Genomic DNA, 17,673 nt, shown 5'->3' with positions numbered 1-17,673 from the left:
GAGGATGCTTAATTTATGATGCTGTTGTTAGGCCCGGTTTCATCAACACATGTTAGTACTTAACAAGGTGTTAAATCATTTTAACATACGATTTAAGAAAATTTGCGTTTCATCAATAAATGTTAAACTGCGTATTAAAGTTAACATCAGCCATTTCCCATGTTAAATGGCTAACATTAGCATTTAGCAACCTGTTTCAAAATGGCTGCTGTGAATCTCGCTTTCGAGGCGGAATTGCTCTATTTAGATCTTTTACAAAACAATCCTGATCGAAGAAGAGTTCAGCGACGTAATGACTTTGAAAATTTGACGGATCCGAAATTTCTTCCATAGATACAGGTTATCGAAAACAGTCGTTGCTAAGGTTGTTGACGAAATTCACGTGAGGTTAGAATATCCTACGAAGAGAAAACCTCTTTCTCCAATGTTGCAGGTACTGATAATATTACGAGTTTTTGCTACTGGTTATTTTCACATAATGGCCGGAGACAATGTTGGAATTTCTAAAGCCACTGTTAATAGAGTTGTTTGTCGAGTGTCTGCAGCAATAGCATCCATGAGAAGGAGGTATATAACATTCCCTTCAGTAGAAGAGCGTCAGCAAATTATCCGCGACTTCTATGAAATTAGCCGTTTTCCTGGTGTTTGTTCTACGTGCAATAGATTGCACACATGGAGGCAATTGGGCCGAAATATATCGTAATCGAAAGGGATATTTCTCTGTTAATGTTCAGGTGATTAGTGAGCCTAACCTCCAAATCAGGGATATACTTGCTAGGTGGTCTGGTTCTGCACACAACAGTACAATATTTAATAACTCCCATATCGGAGCACAGTTTGAAGTGGGACAATTAACGAAGTGATTTTGTTAGGTGACAGCGGATACCTGCTAAAAAAGTATCTGTTTACCCCCATTGAAACCCTCGCGGACTTTTCCCGCGCCTCGTCCTTTTCTTTTATCGTCAAGCCATCTGTGCGCTTGCACTCAATAACTTATATATATTTACTAACTAATTCAATTAACAACTCTTTTTCGAAGGAGGAAAGATTAGAACTACGGTTCCGTTTCACTTCACGCGCCATATTTTACAGCTGTGCCCAAACAAAAGCGCATCGGAGCACGCTGTAAAACAGCATGTTCGTACCACTGCCTCTTTGATTCGCACCAGTTCGCAATATTGGGAGAGTTAACAGTCGATTAGTTAACATTTCACAAGAAAAGTTTGATGAAACGCAAGAAACCTAACAAGATGTTAAATTTCTAACTCCGTATTAACTAACTACTTGTTAGTATATATTTAACATGTGTTGATGAAACCGGGCCTAAGTGTACTTACTGATAATGTTCGTTCAAATATACTTGAGGTTGAGCAGTATCGATCCCCCATATGCCGATTTTGAACGAGTCTAACAAATGATTATAATGATTATTAAAAAAGCATATCAGGATGATAATTTGTGTACAGGTATATTGTAGAACACTTACTCCTTCCAACTGTCATTTATTGAAACAGAAAAGTGACAGAATGCATTCACCATTTATACTGTTAAAAGGTTCTGGAAGTAGCCAAGAACAGAAGCGGACTATGTATAGGTATCAGCATCATTGTGACCGCCCGTTGGCCATGGTCATTTGGTGTTGAGTCTTTATGGTCTAACATCGTGGTTAACTGGTAGGTCCTGTTGATGGAAAGAAATTTCACCATCAAAATGTTGGCCGGCAGGGTGGGAAAGGTGGTTGTATACAATGTCTAATCACTAAGTTGCATGCAAAAATCCCAGGTTTAATCTTAAACCTCTCTGCAGAGTTCATTTGGAGTGGGGGACATATGACTGTTGATTGTGATTCATCCTTCGGATAGGGATGTTAAATCTTGATCAGGCTTGTGTATGTTATTCAACAGGAGTAGACTATGCACTGACATCAGGTTTCACCCTCTCCCTACATCATCATCATCATCATCATCATCACCACGTACATACATGCAGGTCACACATGGGAGCCGACTAGAAACTGCACTAGGCCTATCCAGAGGCCACATGAGATCAGATCACACATCACAAAATAAATATTTCAAGGTTGACTGTCAAACTATAAGCATTCTCATTTTAATACGTAAATTGATAGCTCTGATAGTTGGTACATCAGCATGCTTTTAAACATTTGATTAAGATGCAAGATGTCAAATGTGTCTCCTTGAGAGAGGCGCAAAATAAGGTGATGTAAATGTCTGTCAATAGAGATAAGAATTGATAGCATAGTATCGAACTGTTTCTGCAACAATTCAAGGTTTTGAGTTAAATGAGATGAAATTATGTCTGGAGAAAGTTAAGTTGTATCCATCTCACAAATGCCAATCATCTGAGTGATTAACATGGGTCTGGATTTTGCACTACATATCTTTGGGTTTTCTTCACTGTGGAAAATCCTTTCATATACTTCTTTTGGGTTTTGTCTTCAATAGTGATTAAGGTTTTACAGATTGCTTTCTTTAAAAAAAATTATTTTACTGTAGGAATGTTGCAGCTAATACATCTGTTAAAACCATCATCATACACTAAAGGCTAGGCCTTGTCACTGCAACCATTCTTCTCTCAATCCTGCTGTTCTTTTCGCTTCCTTGTAGTTTTTACATCCCATCAAGTTTCTCACATCCTCGTATGTCTTCCTTGGTCTTTCTCTTCCTTTCTTTCCTAGTATTTTTCCTTCAGAGATGTTTACTAGGAAGTCATTACATCTCAGGATATGACCCATTGTCTTCAGTGATAATGCTTCCTAAGTAACAGAAATGTTGCACTTGTTCTATTTTGGAATTTCTTATTCTTATGTTTGTATTTACTTTCCTGCCATCTTTGCTCACAACTAAAATTTTGGTTTTCTTACTATTGATTTTAAGTTTGTAATATTTCAATGTATCACTTTAATTCCTTCTCAGAGTCTGCTGTGATAGAAATGTCATCAGCAAATCTAATACTGTGGATTCTTTTCCCATTTATCTTTTTTTCCTTCAGTCCTTTCCTTTGAAACACATTGCTTCTTCAATAAACAAATTGAAAAGGTATGGTGAGAGTGGGCAACCCTGCCTCACTCCTTTCTTAATTCTTGCCATTCTTGTACATCCATTCACCACTACATTTGTACACTGGTTCAGTAAATTTTCCAGGTGAGCCTCACTTTCTTCATACATTTAAACCATAGTTCCCAGTTCATCATGTCAAAAGCTTTTTCAAAATTAATGGATGCTATAAATACCTTTTTGTTCATTTCTAACCGTCTCTCCAGTATCATTCTTAATGCAAGGATTGCTTCTCTCATTTTGCCTTTTCTAAAACCAAATTGATCATTATCCATGTACTGTTATTACATTTCTTCTAACTTAAATTGTATCCTGTTCTTTATTATATTTAAGAGTACTTTTAAGGCATGGGATACGATTGAAATAATTCTATAATTACTACGTTCAATAACATTTCCTCTTTTTGGGACAGTGATTGTTATGCTTTTACTAAAGTTGTCTGGGATCACTCCTGTTTTGTAACTCAATGCCATTACATTAAAAAGATAATCCTTGGAAGTCCGAACCAGTATTTCTAAAAAGCTCTGCAGTTATGATATCAGTACCTGCTGCCTTTCTCTCGTTTAAGCTTGACAGGCCTTTCTCAAATTCCTGCATGGTTATTGGAGGACCCATTTTATCACTGTCCTCATCTGTTATCTCTTCCAGTACTTCACTGATGTCTCTGATTTCTTTATTACATTTCTTCTATATATTCTCTCCAATGTTCACATACTTCATTATCCACCAGTAGGTTTCCATCCTTGTCCTTCAGCAGAGTGGATTTTGTTTTAAGTTTGAACTGCAGGGATTTAATTTCATGATATGCCTGATCCTGTCTTTCATTTCTTGTATCATTATCAATTTCTTTGGCTACTTCTTTTGCCCATTTTTCTTCTCTCTTCATTTACTTGTGAGCTGATTTTTTATTATTTTATAGTCTTCCAATTTATTTTCTTTCCTCAATTTATTCTTCACTTCTATAGGACTTTAATATCTCATCTGTCATCTAGTGTTTTCTTGGCTCCAGTTTCCTCTTACCTGAAACCTCCTTTGCAGCCTCTACTATTCCATCCTTTATCTTGATCCGTCCTCTTACTTCTTCTTGATGTCTTGCTATCACTTCACTGGTCTTCTCTTTGAAGAGTTGCTCAGTTTCCTCATTCTTTTGAACATCCATGTGCTATTTTGTCTCTTTGGTTTTCTGTAATTCTTCTTAGCTGGATATTGCATTTAGCTAGGACAAGATTATGGTCACTGACAACATCTGGACGTGGGTGATTGTGACTAAATTTAACTTGATTCTGGTAATGTTGTTCAAATAAAATGTAATCGATCTGGAATCTTCTGATGTTATCTGGTGCTTTCCATGTATATCTTCTGTTATGCACTTCAATGAGAATAATTGTAATCACCAATTTGTGTTGTTCACAGAATTCTTAAGGGTCTCTCACCCCACTGGTTTGTTTCTCCTAAATCAAATTTTCCTTTGGTTTTCTTGAAGTTGCCCATTAATAACACATTGTCTTTGTCATTAGTCAGTTTGAGTAGATTGCCATTATTTGCTCATACAATAGATCTACCTCATCATCATGGGCGGATGTGGGAAAGTACACCTGGATGACAACTAGGTCTGTAGGTCGACTACTCATCTTTATCATCAACAGCCTGTCACTGATGTGATAAGTGTTCATTACAGTACGTGAGGACTTTGCACTTATGATTAAAACATACGTGGTAAAAAAGAAAATCATTATCATCCTTGTTCTCCAAGAAAATAGGCATCAGTTTTTGTCATTAGCAACACCACAGATTTTTATTAACCCCTCAAGCCGGTTCGACGTTAAATGTACATCTGGTGGTCTATATACGCATTCAGCCGGTTTGACATTAAATGTATGTCCAGTGGACTACACTCATTCCGCCAGTTCGACATACCATGAATGGCCAGTGCGGGCGGAAGTTGGAACGCCTGTTACACGCACATCACTGGCTGCTTTTCCGTGATCTTCTTTCACCCTTGCACCAGCCGTACTGTCGCTTGCTGGCACAAGTCAAACATGGACAAGAGATATCAAATACCCAAAAACAAAAATTAATATATAAACCACAAGATACTCGCCATATGTTGAAGAGCTGGACACCGCCCAAAGAAACCGAAGATCGAGTAAAATTGTTTGGCACGGCAAGAAATAGTAAGAAATATTTCGAAGGAAAAGACAAGAGATTATTCCTTTCGGTAAGCAAAATAATTATTTAATTAGTGAAAGGAATAAATTAGAATACATAAATGGAAAGAATGTCCTCAAATAGAATGCTAGTCACAATTTAAAATAACCAAATTAATAAATTAAAATTTGAACAAGGACAAAATTAGTAACTCAAGTGTACTAGAGTACTTCAATTGGGAAGACGTCCACCAAAATAAAAATGCAAGAATAAATTAAAATCAGTAAATTAATGAATTAAAACTTAATAGGACTGCGGTAGTCAGACCGAAGAACCAAATACAATAATGGGGAAAGACATCCTCTAATTTAAAGTGCAAGAATAAATGAAAATCAGTAAATTAATGAATTAATAAATTAAAGACCCAGTGGGAACTGCCTTTAGAAATATCAGGTTTACCAGGACCATGGTCTCGATTCATAAAACTGGCAGTAAATTTTTGGTAAACTAAATTAACTAACCTCCCAGTTTAACAAATTACCTTGATGTTACACTACATTAAAAGATTTCACCACAACTTCTTTTCCTTTTGTTTACATCAGAACATAGCAAATAAGGACCACAGAGATTTTCCCAAGGGGTCGGATCTCAAACACACATTTCAGAAGAGTAAAATTAACATAAAACGTATCACTTGTCTCAAAACAGCAAAGGGTGACCAAGATAAGGAAGATTAATCAACAGGTCACATTAAAGACAAGAATGTTCACAAATCTTGTCCAGGAAGCAAGAGCAAAAAACAACTCAAATTATCAGGGGCATGCCCACTCCAGTCAATAAACAATAATCATCACCAAAGCTGCTGTTGCCATGGAGAAGACAACACGCACATAAAGCCCAGAAGTGACCTATCACAAAACAGGAACAACAATGGGATAAACCCAAAGCAGAAAGAAAGTATTACAAGAAGAGAAATGCACAAAACAGCAATAAATGAAAATAAAAGTAGAAAAAGAATAACACCATCCAAAACCCTATACAGAGCTTGAGTCCCAGGCAAAATCTCGTGTGGTCTCTGTAACATTAATGAATTGCACCCAATAAGTAGCTCAGTACCATTAAAGTTTAAATTGATTTCATTAGTACCATTTTTGCAATTTCCAAATTTATAAATAGTAATAATATAATAATAACAACCAAGAATTATTACCCAGAAGGATGTACCAGCGTTAACAGGATACGATTTACCAACAACTTTTTAGGAGGTTTTAACAGTATAAATCATAATGAAATTTGTTACATTTTAGTTGAAGATTTTTTAAAATTCAATGGGACCAAAGACTGAACAAAGGTTGCAATTACTTCCTTGAGATCCAAAAGACGAAAGCATTTCAGAGGAGAAAATAAAATCCAGAAGTAGTTTTTTGACCAGCCCCAGGAGGAAGAATAAACTTGGAGTTACAATGACTTACATGATGTCCTTGGATAGATACCAATGCCATGGCGTCAGTAACGCAGTTTACTCACACATGCCCAGGAAATTCAGAAAGCATGAATTAAGATGAAGACGTCTTTCACCAAAACAAAAAAATCAGTAGATCTGAGGGTAGAAAACCCTCGTGCCAAACGGATTATCCAGGCATCGTAGTATTGGCCGAAACTAGACACTTGTGTGTGTCCACAAAAGGATAAAATACAGCTCCAAGTGTGGAGAGCATAGAAATAAAATTTAGCAACATGGAACCACATAGAAAATAGTAGTGCAAAACAAGACAATTCAATTGCAATAGACACAAATTTCTACGGTGATATAGCCAGACCAAAAATATAGTGGGAGAGGCCTAAAAACACGTCACCTAGGTGACGCTCTATGAATTGAGAAGTTGTGTACTTTCCTGCCGTCTCTATCTTATAATTAGAACTAATACGAAATTGATCGATATATTGAATAGGTGGACCTTTCTCTACCCCTTGATAGTATCGATGAGGGTTAGAACATGAAATGCGCTCTGTTGAGTTTCAAGGAAGTTGCTTTAAAAGTTATGTCCTTTCCTGCCATCTCGAGAATGCTTTGTGAACTATATCTAACTTTAAAAGTTTTGCCACTTATAAAGGGGAAGTATCAAAAGCAAATACTTCGTAGGTTAGTCAGTCGCAGAAGAATAGCTGGGCCGTCTCATTCTTTTTTCAGGTGAGATTATTCTTTTGTTGGATGACAGTAGTGGAAATGAGGTATTGGGAAGCAGTATTTTCGGTAGTGATAGGGCGGTGACTATGCAAAGGAAGAGGTTACTGCAGAAATGGCAGGCTGCGCAGATGAAGAAGAAACATCTTCAGCTGTTATAACTTCATTCACTGGATGTGGCGAGAGGTAGATTTTGTTACGAGCACACAAAAGATCACCCTCACAGCTGTGTCGGGTACCAAAAAGGATTTCAGGTCTGTTTTAGATGCTTTTCTGCTGTTCTTCAGTCACAGAGAGATTGACCTAATTGTTCGAGAGACAAATAGGTATGCGGTAGAGTGTATACTTAGCGCACCCTTAAAACCAAGGTCACGTGTCAGTAAGTGGGAACCAGTGATGGAAGGAAATATGTGTTCATGGGGATAATGCAGGAAAAGCTGAAGAGCTACACTGGCGGAAAAAAATATCCAAACACCATGAAATAAGGAATGTAGAATACGAAAATTTTGGCAATATATTTGTAGAGGTAACATATTTACAGTAAAACCTCTATAATTCGAAATCGGTTAATTCAAAGTCTTGCCTAATTCGAAGCAGCTCTTGTTCCCGGAAACATGAGGTATGATTTTGCATGTTATTTAAATCATTTAATTCGAAATACGGATAATTCATAATTCGAAGAACAGTGTTGGTCCCGTTACTGAAATTCAGACTTTTAATTCAAAATTGCCTTAATGTTTTGAAAAAAATAGTATTTTACTGAGTAATTTAAATTCAAACTTTCTCTGTGTCATTAAAGAACACGTTTTCCGGAACGTTAAGGGTAACTTTGCGCACTTTCACCTATTTCGGCGTGTCTACAGTGTGCTTCATATCTGCTATGTTCGAGCGGAATCGTAATTATTTTGTATTCGGCGTTTTTAGGAACGCCACTATATCACGTAGCAGGCAGTGTGCGGAGTGGTAGAATCCACTAACACTGGCGATGCCGACAGTTTGCGCAGAAGCGTGGCTTGTTGCCTACAATCAATACGTGCGCACCAAACAGTATTGTCAATGCCGATGAAACTGCATTGTTTGTTTGTTTTATTTTTTTAAATGCTCAGGCCAAACAGGCTTATAGTTTTCAAGGAGAGAATTACCAGCCGGGAAATGTAGTGTGTTGCTATGCAGTGCACACTGCACGCGGAAGCGAGAGACTTCCTTCCCCTGTCATAGGAAAGTTTGAAAAGCCACGATGTTTTAAGGACGTCGGGCACTTTCCATGCCAGTAGAAGGCATCTAAAAATGCAGACAGTACAGTAATCCAAAAGATAAAAGTATTTGCACTGGGGAGCCAGCATAATTTTTCCTCGTCTTTGAATCGTGTTTTTCTTCCTTTTGTTGCACGAGGTTATGTATGTCATTTCATTGTTTTATACAAGTGCATTATTTGAATAATGTAAATGCACCTTGTTGGATAAATTTTTGAAATAGTACTTTCCATGGCATTTGAAAAGTTTAAACTGAGAATCAAGATGATTGCATGCATGAATGGGTCTTAGAAGTGCCATGGCGGGAAATTGTACAAGTACAGTCACTGTACTGTTGTAATGTGGACGGAAGCGAGAGACTTTCTTCCCTCGTCGCAATGTTTTAAGGACAGGGTACATTCTGTGCAAGCACAAGGCATATAAAATGCATACAGTACAGTAATCCAATGAATCCAATCAGTATTGTGTATGTTTAAATATGGCTGGTGATGACCCCGTGTAGGGTTGAAACTAGTCTCATGTAATATAAATAACATTGTAAATACAACTGTGTATTGAATAGGTGGAAACCTCTCCTGTTTATAATTTATATGTTATCTCAGTTCAATACGGAGCAACAACATGAAGTTTATAACCCTTGATGGTTCTTGACCCACTCAGTCACTCCGTGCAACCTCACTGGTAATCCCCCTGTGGCTGGGGGCGGTAGAATAACACCCACCTGTCGTATGAGGCGACTAAAAGGGGCCCCAGAGGCTCTGAATTTCGGAGCGTGGCTTGGCGACCACAGGGCCCTTAGCAGAGTCCTGGCATTGTTTCCACTTACTTGTGCCAGGCTCCTCACTTTCATCAATCCTATCCGACCTCCCTTGGTCAACTCTTGTTCTTTTCCGACCCCGGCGCTATTAGGTTTGCGAGGGCTAGCGAGTCTTTCATTTTCACGTCCTTCGTGGCCCTTGTCTTCCTTTGGACCTTGAACCAGACCTCGGGTCCAGGTAAAATCCCTGACCTGGCCGGGAAATGAACCCGGGCCCTACCCCTACACCGCAGGGCTGGCATGATTACCTGCCAGGATGGCTTGGAACACTTTCATACATCAATGCCATGGACTTCATTGTTGAGTTATATTGATTTTCCAGTATACCACAACATATTCCACACGTAGCCCGTTTTCGCTTCACAAATTTTGTGAGATTCCATTCCGTACCGGGACTCTTTCTTTGGAATGTAGATCTTGCTGAAAAGGCGACCTATCCATAGAAGAAGGCTTTTGTGTATGGCTTTACCTTGTATAGTTTTGGAGGCATCTGCCCATCGTATGCCTAAGTGTTGGAAAAACTGAGAAATTTCGTTAGAAACCTCGTAAAATATGGACATGGCTGGTAACTTCTTACGAGAAAAAAATAATGCTCTGTCGTAGATTTGTGGGCAATCCCTTGAAGAAACAAAAGCCCGAATAAAAGTTATTTTTTGGAATCCAATATTGTTCCCTACACCTTTGTTTCATTTTACTCATCAGTGTTTTCCCATGAATTTTCTGTTGAGCATAAATATTGGTTTGCTCAGCAATGTAGGCTTACTGACAGATAGTTTTCATCCACAAACAGTTCATAAATATCCTGTGGAGTCTTTACTTCCAAGAACTATCCTTTTATTCCAGGAATGAATTTTGCTGGAAATCTATTCATTTTCTGACCATCTTCTACCCAAATAATAGGCCCTGACATATCACTGCCATTTGAGTCTGCCTGTCTCTATCGTCACTGTCATCACTCGAAGTGCCACTTTCGAACCCGCAACCGTTCGCTGTGGTAGCACCAGAATGCTGCCCTGTGTCACTTATGCCTCCTTCTTCACTAAGGAACAAATTTTTTTTCACTATCTAAATGGAAGTCATCGTCCTCGTTGCTAAACTCCAACATGTTATGTACAAGGGAGCACAGGCTGTTACTACATCGTTTAGAAAACATTATTATAACTGAAAAATTCTCTCAGGAAACACATAACAGGAGTGCAAGGCATCTGTAAATTCAAATTTACTCTTCGCCGTCATTACTCTTTTTCACATTGATATACTATACAGTTTCCAGTCTCGAAACACTAAAGCATTCGAATAAGCACATAGCAAGAACGCAGCTGATTAGACTAGTCCCCACGCGAGACGAACACATAGCGCGCTTTTGCATGGAAGCAAATTTTGTTGAATGTCATTCTCTCTGCTCTGTTTCTATCAAGCAGAAGTACTTACTAAAAATACCACCTGATGACAGGGGCATACAGATAACGAGGATTAAATTTCATAACTCTGGCTAGGCTCAGAATCGAGGAAAAGACTAAAACAGCAGCATACGACTTAAGTCGCTCTCCTCACCTGGCTGGATATTTCGTCGAGCGACTTAAGTCGCGCTCCCCAGTTAACAGGTTAACTTATGGTGTCTAAACCAATGTTGAGCTCAATTTAAATACCGTCTGGACTAAATTACTGATTGAGGGGTTAAATATTTTTTTTCTTTGTTTATTTATTTATTTATTTATTTATTTATTTATTTATTTATTTATTTATTTATTTATTTATTTATTTATTTATTTATTTATTTATTTATTTATTTATTTATTTATGTTACTATAGTTCAGTTTTTATGAGTTTTGACTTGACAATTAACCAGAAATCAAACGGTGGTGCCAAACAGCTGATTTACGATGTACAACACCAACGGAAATGTATATACTGGAATATGTCCATAATCAATTATCCATAAGCCATATCCATTCTTTGTAGCAACGTACATAATTCACATAAGGTAAACAACAATACACAACACATTTAGGATAAGACTACAAGATAAACATATATCAATGCTCGAAAAGATAAAACGTGAGAATATAGAATTAAATCTACTCACCATGTAGATTCGATTTGCTGTTAGATTCAATTTTCCCTAAAGAGGTTTCACTCCCACCTGACCCTAAAGAGATAATAGTCTTCAACATAATCGTCTGTGAGACTTTCTTTCTCCCAAACTTTAATCATCTTGGATCTCGTGTCTCTCACAACGTTGCTCCACTCCTCCGCACGTATACGGCCTACAGCTTCGAAAATATCTTTCAACTTCCGAAACTGTGATGAGTCTGTTATTCTCAGCTACATAATCCTTCACTTGGGCCCAATTCAGTTCTATGGCGTTAAAATGGCAATTGCAAACAATTTCCCGGACCTGGCTCCTTAGTGGAGTACCACGTCCGAACGGCTTACTTCTCTTGGTTGCTTCATCCTTAGACGTAGGCGCCGACATGACAAAATATGAAATTCACATACGGGCCTAACATTAACCTATTACATAATTACCGAACGAAATATTAAACTAAGCTACTACAGTAAAACCTCGTTAATTCAAAGTCGTTGGGACTCAAAAATCGGACTTCGAATTACGTGTTTTCGAATTAACCGCCAATTCGCAATTCAGAAGTACCAACCCTTGCTGCGTTACAAAAGGCCCGTTACTGCATGCAGTTAACCTTGATTCACAGTTTATACCTTTCAAATGCCATGAGAAAAGAACTATTTCAAAAATGTATCCAAGAAAGTGCATTTACAGTATTCAAATAATGCACTCGGATATCTCACTGGTAAACATAACCTCACGCAACGAAAGAAAGAAGAAAAAAAGCACGATTCAAAGACGAGGAGAAATCTATGGTCGTTCCCATGTGCAAGTGCTTTATTAATTGGATTACTATACTGTATGCATTTCAGATGCCTTGTATTTACACAGAAAGTACCCGATGCCCTTAAAATCGAACTTTCCTATGATTCTATCCTTGTACGATTTCCCGCCATGGCACTTCTCTCGTACTTCAGAAATGTAAACACTTGCCGCGTCACGAAGTATTGTAAGACCCATTAATACATGCAATCACCTTGATTCACAGTTTAAACCTTTCCAATGCCATGGAAAAACTATTTCCGAAATGTATCCAACAAGGTGCATTTACAATGTTCAAATAATGCATTTGGATAAATCACTGACAAACATAACCTCACGCAACGAAAGAAAGAAAATCGCACAATTCAAAGACGAGGATAAATTATGCCGGTTCCCCTGTGCAAATGCATTATTTTTTGAATTTCTTTACTGTTTGCATTTTTATTATAGAACTTAGCAGGAGTACAAGTACTCATTCAATTATTCTGATTTGCGTCGTATATTTTTATATACGTACTTAACTTCCCGCAACCGTAACAAATTCTGGACCTTCATAACATTCTCCACTCTACTTTGGCGTCCGACCGCTGCGCATGACCTTGAATGTGCCGCGCTGATCACCAGGAGCTGGCGGCTTTCTACTACAAATCTATTCGTCTGCGACTTCAAGTTTTTTTATCTTCGTATATTAGTTGATAGTGTTGTGACTTTGTGCATGACAGAATGTGGTGTCGTGTCTTTGTGCCTATCAGAGTGTGAAACTGATCTCCAATATTCATAAACATTGTACATGTTTTTACGGCTGATGATGACCTGGACTAAGGTCGAAACCGGTCCCATTTAAATAGGAATGTGATTACTGCATTTCTTTCTTTTAAGTATTGAATAGGTTGAACCTCCTTTTCAGATATTTAATTTTTAACATCAATAATTTCAATACGGAACAATGAAATTTTTATCTTTAAATCCATGTGCATTGCAATGCACTACTATGACCCCCACTCCCACCCTTGTACGATTCTCCGGCTGGCACTTTCTCCTTTAAAACCATAAGACCGTTTGGGCTCGCATTAAAATAAAGCAATGCAGTTTCACCGGCAATGACAATATTGTTCGGTGCCTACGAATTTATTATATTTGCCACGTTTTTTCGTCAACTGTCGGCATCGCTAGTGTTCGCAGATTCTGTTTTCCCGCACACTGCATGTTGCGTGATATTACGGAGTTCCTTAAAAGGTTGAACACAAAAGAATTCCGATTTCATTCAAGTTAGCAATCATGAAGCGCACTGTAGACCCACTGAAGTGAGTGTAAGTGCGGAAAGCTACCCCTCCACGTTCCGGAACGTGCGTTCTATTATGACGCGGAGCGGATACATTTCGAGTTGAAATTACTCTGTAACATGCTATTGTTTTAAAATGTAAAGGCAGTTTCGATTAAAAGTCTGAATTTCGGTAATGGGGCCGACATTGTACTTCGAATGACGAATTATCCGTATTTCGAATTAAACAATTGAAAAAACATGCAAAACTGTATCTCATGGTTCCGGGAACGAGAGCTTCTTCGAATTAGGCGGGATTTTGAATTAACCGATTTCGAATTATCGAGGTTCTACTGTATATAAACTAGATCACTGTTGTACATTGTTACACACTATTCACTACAATATAATGGGCTATACTATTAAAAAATACTAAACAATAATCTATAAACTCTGCACTAGGAAATATAAACGAACAGCCCAGCACAAAGACCGCCAAAAGAACTGAGCACAATACAACACAGAGCTGATAGCACGTGGTTACAGTAAACAACAGATCAACAACACTGCTAACCGGAACTGGAATTTAACGCGCTCTATCGGAGCGATCGGCTGCCTATGATTGGCAGTTGATTAATTCACTTACCCTTCGCCAAAAGACAGCGCTCAAAACGTCAAGTCGAAACTGAACTGAACTATAAGTAGGACCCTGGGGAAAAAAGTATAATGCGGGAAATCTGAAAATCCGAGAATTAATTAAAACCATCAGCAATTTGGTTGAACATCACAATAATTATAATCTTACTAAAACTCCTACATAAATTACACAAATTAAAAATCTCCATACATCAAAGTTCAATTTACTGCACAAATTACATTGCTTTCGCATAAAAACGTCTTGCAGGTTGGTAATCATTGAAAAATATGCTACTAAATAATGCCAAGTCAAGCAACAATCAATCATAAGTAGTTTAGTTCTATAATCTAATAAGTCAAGAATGACAAAATTTTGGGAGGAGGATGAAGTGAAGCACATCCGATACAAAAGTGCAAAATGTGATGGCAAAATTCTCCTCTTTAAAAATTTTCCTTTGTTGTTTGGTCACTGGTATATGTAGTCATTTTTTTGTACAGTAAGTCTTTTCCTACAGGTGGGAAATGATACAAACTTTTAAAATGTTCAGCTGTACATATAAAACCGCAGTTTTTGTAAGGATTTGTTAACGTAAATATAAAAATTCCCATCCTATTTTCGGGCCAATACATAATTATCCCAAGACTTCCATGACTTGATATGTATACAGTAGAACCTCAATTATTCGTTCCTGGAAACTACGTTTTATCATATTATTCGTCCCGTGAGCATCCTTAATTAAATCACTTTGTAAAAATCCCGCATTATCCGTTTCCCGGATCAACCGTCCAAAAATTTCAGTCCCATTAACGCTAAATCCTTGAACACCCGTTTTTCAAGAAACTTTGTTACCTACGAAAGGACGGCTACGGCATGCTTACGGATCTTGGTGTTGACGTCCCGTCATTGCGGTGATTTGAGAAAGTACTGTACTGGAAAAGTGATCGGCGGTGAACTTGTATAAGGGATCATCTTGGCATCGCATTCAGATAGTATTGTTTAGAGAATCCTCGGAAATCATAAAGCAGAGAGTGCCTACAACTATTGGAAGGAGACAGAGCGCATTTCGATAGCTCTATTTGAAGACGAAACGAGTTTCATCAAGTGTTCGTACCGATACTTGTAAAACGTGTACATTATGTCCAGGGTTAGATTTTTTTTTTTTTTTCCGAGTGTATCGCCGAACAAGATTTAGGCATTTCCCTCAGGGCACTGTATAATCACCGGGCTTTCAGGTAGGAATCGAAACTGCTCCTTCTTAAATAACACAAATATAGTATTTTAATAGTATCGTATACGATTATGCTATCGAGACCAGAACAAATGTTGCACCTTACATACATAAAACTATAGGATGTTTTGGGAAAGCCTATTACTGTTTTTGTCCTAATATAAAACTGGGAATTTCACGTTTTTGTGTTAAAATGTTATAAAAACTGCAGTCGTTTTATTTGCGCTCGTTACATTTGAAAACTTCGTATCATTTCGCACTCTTACAGACTTGTACAGCGAACGCGCTTTCCATCTGAGCTGAAGGTCGCGAATAATCGTAATTTTGGAAGTTTTAATGATATTTTTCTTTCTAATTTGATTGTGATTAGTGATGGGCAGAATTGAATATAATGCATTCGAGAACTTGAGGATTGATACTTGCATTCAAAACCATATTCTCCAGTTCAACATAACCTTTACGAGGACGGTTTGAAAAGTTCTCGGAATCGCTGCTAAATGTTGGTCCTAGAGCAACGAGGTTCACGCGCAATAATCGCACATCCTTTGTGAGTGAACACGTGGCGTGTCGGTGCTCTAGCTGCATGAGTGTGGTAGTGATGACTCTCTGTTGTTGTTCCCGCGTAGTGATTTGTGACAATGGAAAAAAACTGAGATTCGAGCAGTGATTACATACTTTGTAAAGAGAGGTACGAAAGCAAAGGAAATTCATGCCGACTTTCAGAACACACTGGGGGTCTCTGCTCCTTCATTTTCAACTGTTGCCAAGTGGACCAGCAAGTTTAAATTTGGTCGGGAGAGCTTGGATGTAGTGGATGGCCAAAAAGTGTTATGACCCCAGAATTTATCGCAAAAGTGCATGAAATTGTCATGGAGGATCGTCGACTGAAAGTGCGGGAGATTGCTGAAGCTGTAGGGATGTCTTCTGAACGGGTATATTATATTTTAACCGAAGAATTGGGTATGGAAAAATTATCCGCAAGATGGGTGCCGCTGCTCGATGTTGGACAAAAATGCAGCAGATTGGAAATGTCCGAACAAAGTCTGGGCCGTTTTCAGTGCAACCAACAAGATTTTTTGCGCCGGTTTGTGACTACAGATGAAACTTGGGTCCACTACTGTACCCCAGAGACAAAACAGCAGTCAAAGCAGTGGAAACATGCTGATTCACCACCACGAAAGAAAGCAAAGGCAGTGTGTTCGGCCGGAAAGGTCATGGCCTCAGTTTTCTGGGATGCAAAAGGCATTCTGCTGATAGATCTTCCTACTGGCCAAACAATTACGAGGCAATACTATGCAAACCTCCTGGATTAACTACAGGAAAAGATACGCGAAACAAGGCCTGGTTTGGCAAGAAAAAAGGTAATCTTTCATCAGGACAACGCTCCGCTGCACACAAGTGTTATTGCCATGGCAAAACTTCATGAACTGGGGTATGAATTGTTGCCACATCCAGCTTATTCACCTGATTTGGCACCATCAGATTTTCATCTATTCCCCAAGCTGAAAATTTTCCTCGGTGGACGGAGATTTTCTACAAGGGAAGAACTGACAGCCGAATTGGAGAGGTATTTTGCAGGCCTGGAGGAATCTCATTTTCGAGATGGGATCAAGGCATTGGAACATCGCTGAACCAAATGCATTAGTTTACAGGGAGACTATGTTGAAGAATAAAAGCAGTTCCACCGAGGTAAGATACTTAATTCTAGTACATTCCGAGAACTTTTCAAAGCACCTACGTAAAAGTCGATATAGGCCTAATTTACGTGGTACAAGATTCCCATAAACTGACTAGGAACAGTATACTGATGACCAAATTGCAATGGAAGATTAAAAAAAAAAAAAGCATTTTGCCATCCATGTTGGACGCTTTTGTATCTGATGTGCTTTATTTTATTAGATTAGGGAATTAAAAACTACTTACGGTCGATTGTTGTTTGGCTTGGCGTTAAAGGTAGACCTATTAGATTTTTCGAAGAGTTTTGCTGATCAAAGTTGCTGAACTGAAAGAAGTTTTCAAAGGAATTTGATGAAGTCTCTTCATTAAAACCGAATGTAAAGTTTTGAGATATTTAAGTCGCGTACCAGTAATTAACGTTTGAAGGCAGCCCCGCGGTCTAACTTGCCTGCCTCTCACCTGGAGGTGACCATGACCAACCACAGCAGAAAGAATCATCTCAA

The 17,673-nt window shown here is 38.3% G+C and overlaps 1 protein-coding gene across 4 annotated transcripts in view; it reads left to right on the top strand.

Annotated features, from left to right (window-relative positions):
- Window positions 1–17,673, top strand: part of LOC136871957 (uro-adherence factor A) — a 171,091-nt gene that overhangs the window by 136,731 nt on the left and 16,687 nt on the right. The window lies entirely within an intron of this gene.

Source organism: Anabrus simplex, chromosome 4 (assembly GCF_040414725.1).
Source record: "Anabrus simplex isolate iqAnaSimp1 chromosome 4, ASM4041472v1, whole genome shotgun sequence".
In the NCBI taxonomy this organism is placed as follows: Eukaryota; Metazoa; Arthropoda; class Insecta; order Orthoptera; family Tettigoniidae; genus Anabrus; species Anabrus simplex.
This window is presented reverse-complemented; position numbering and strand designations above follow the sequence as displayed.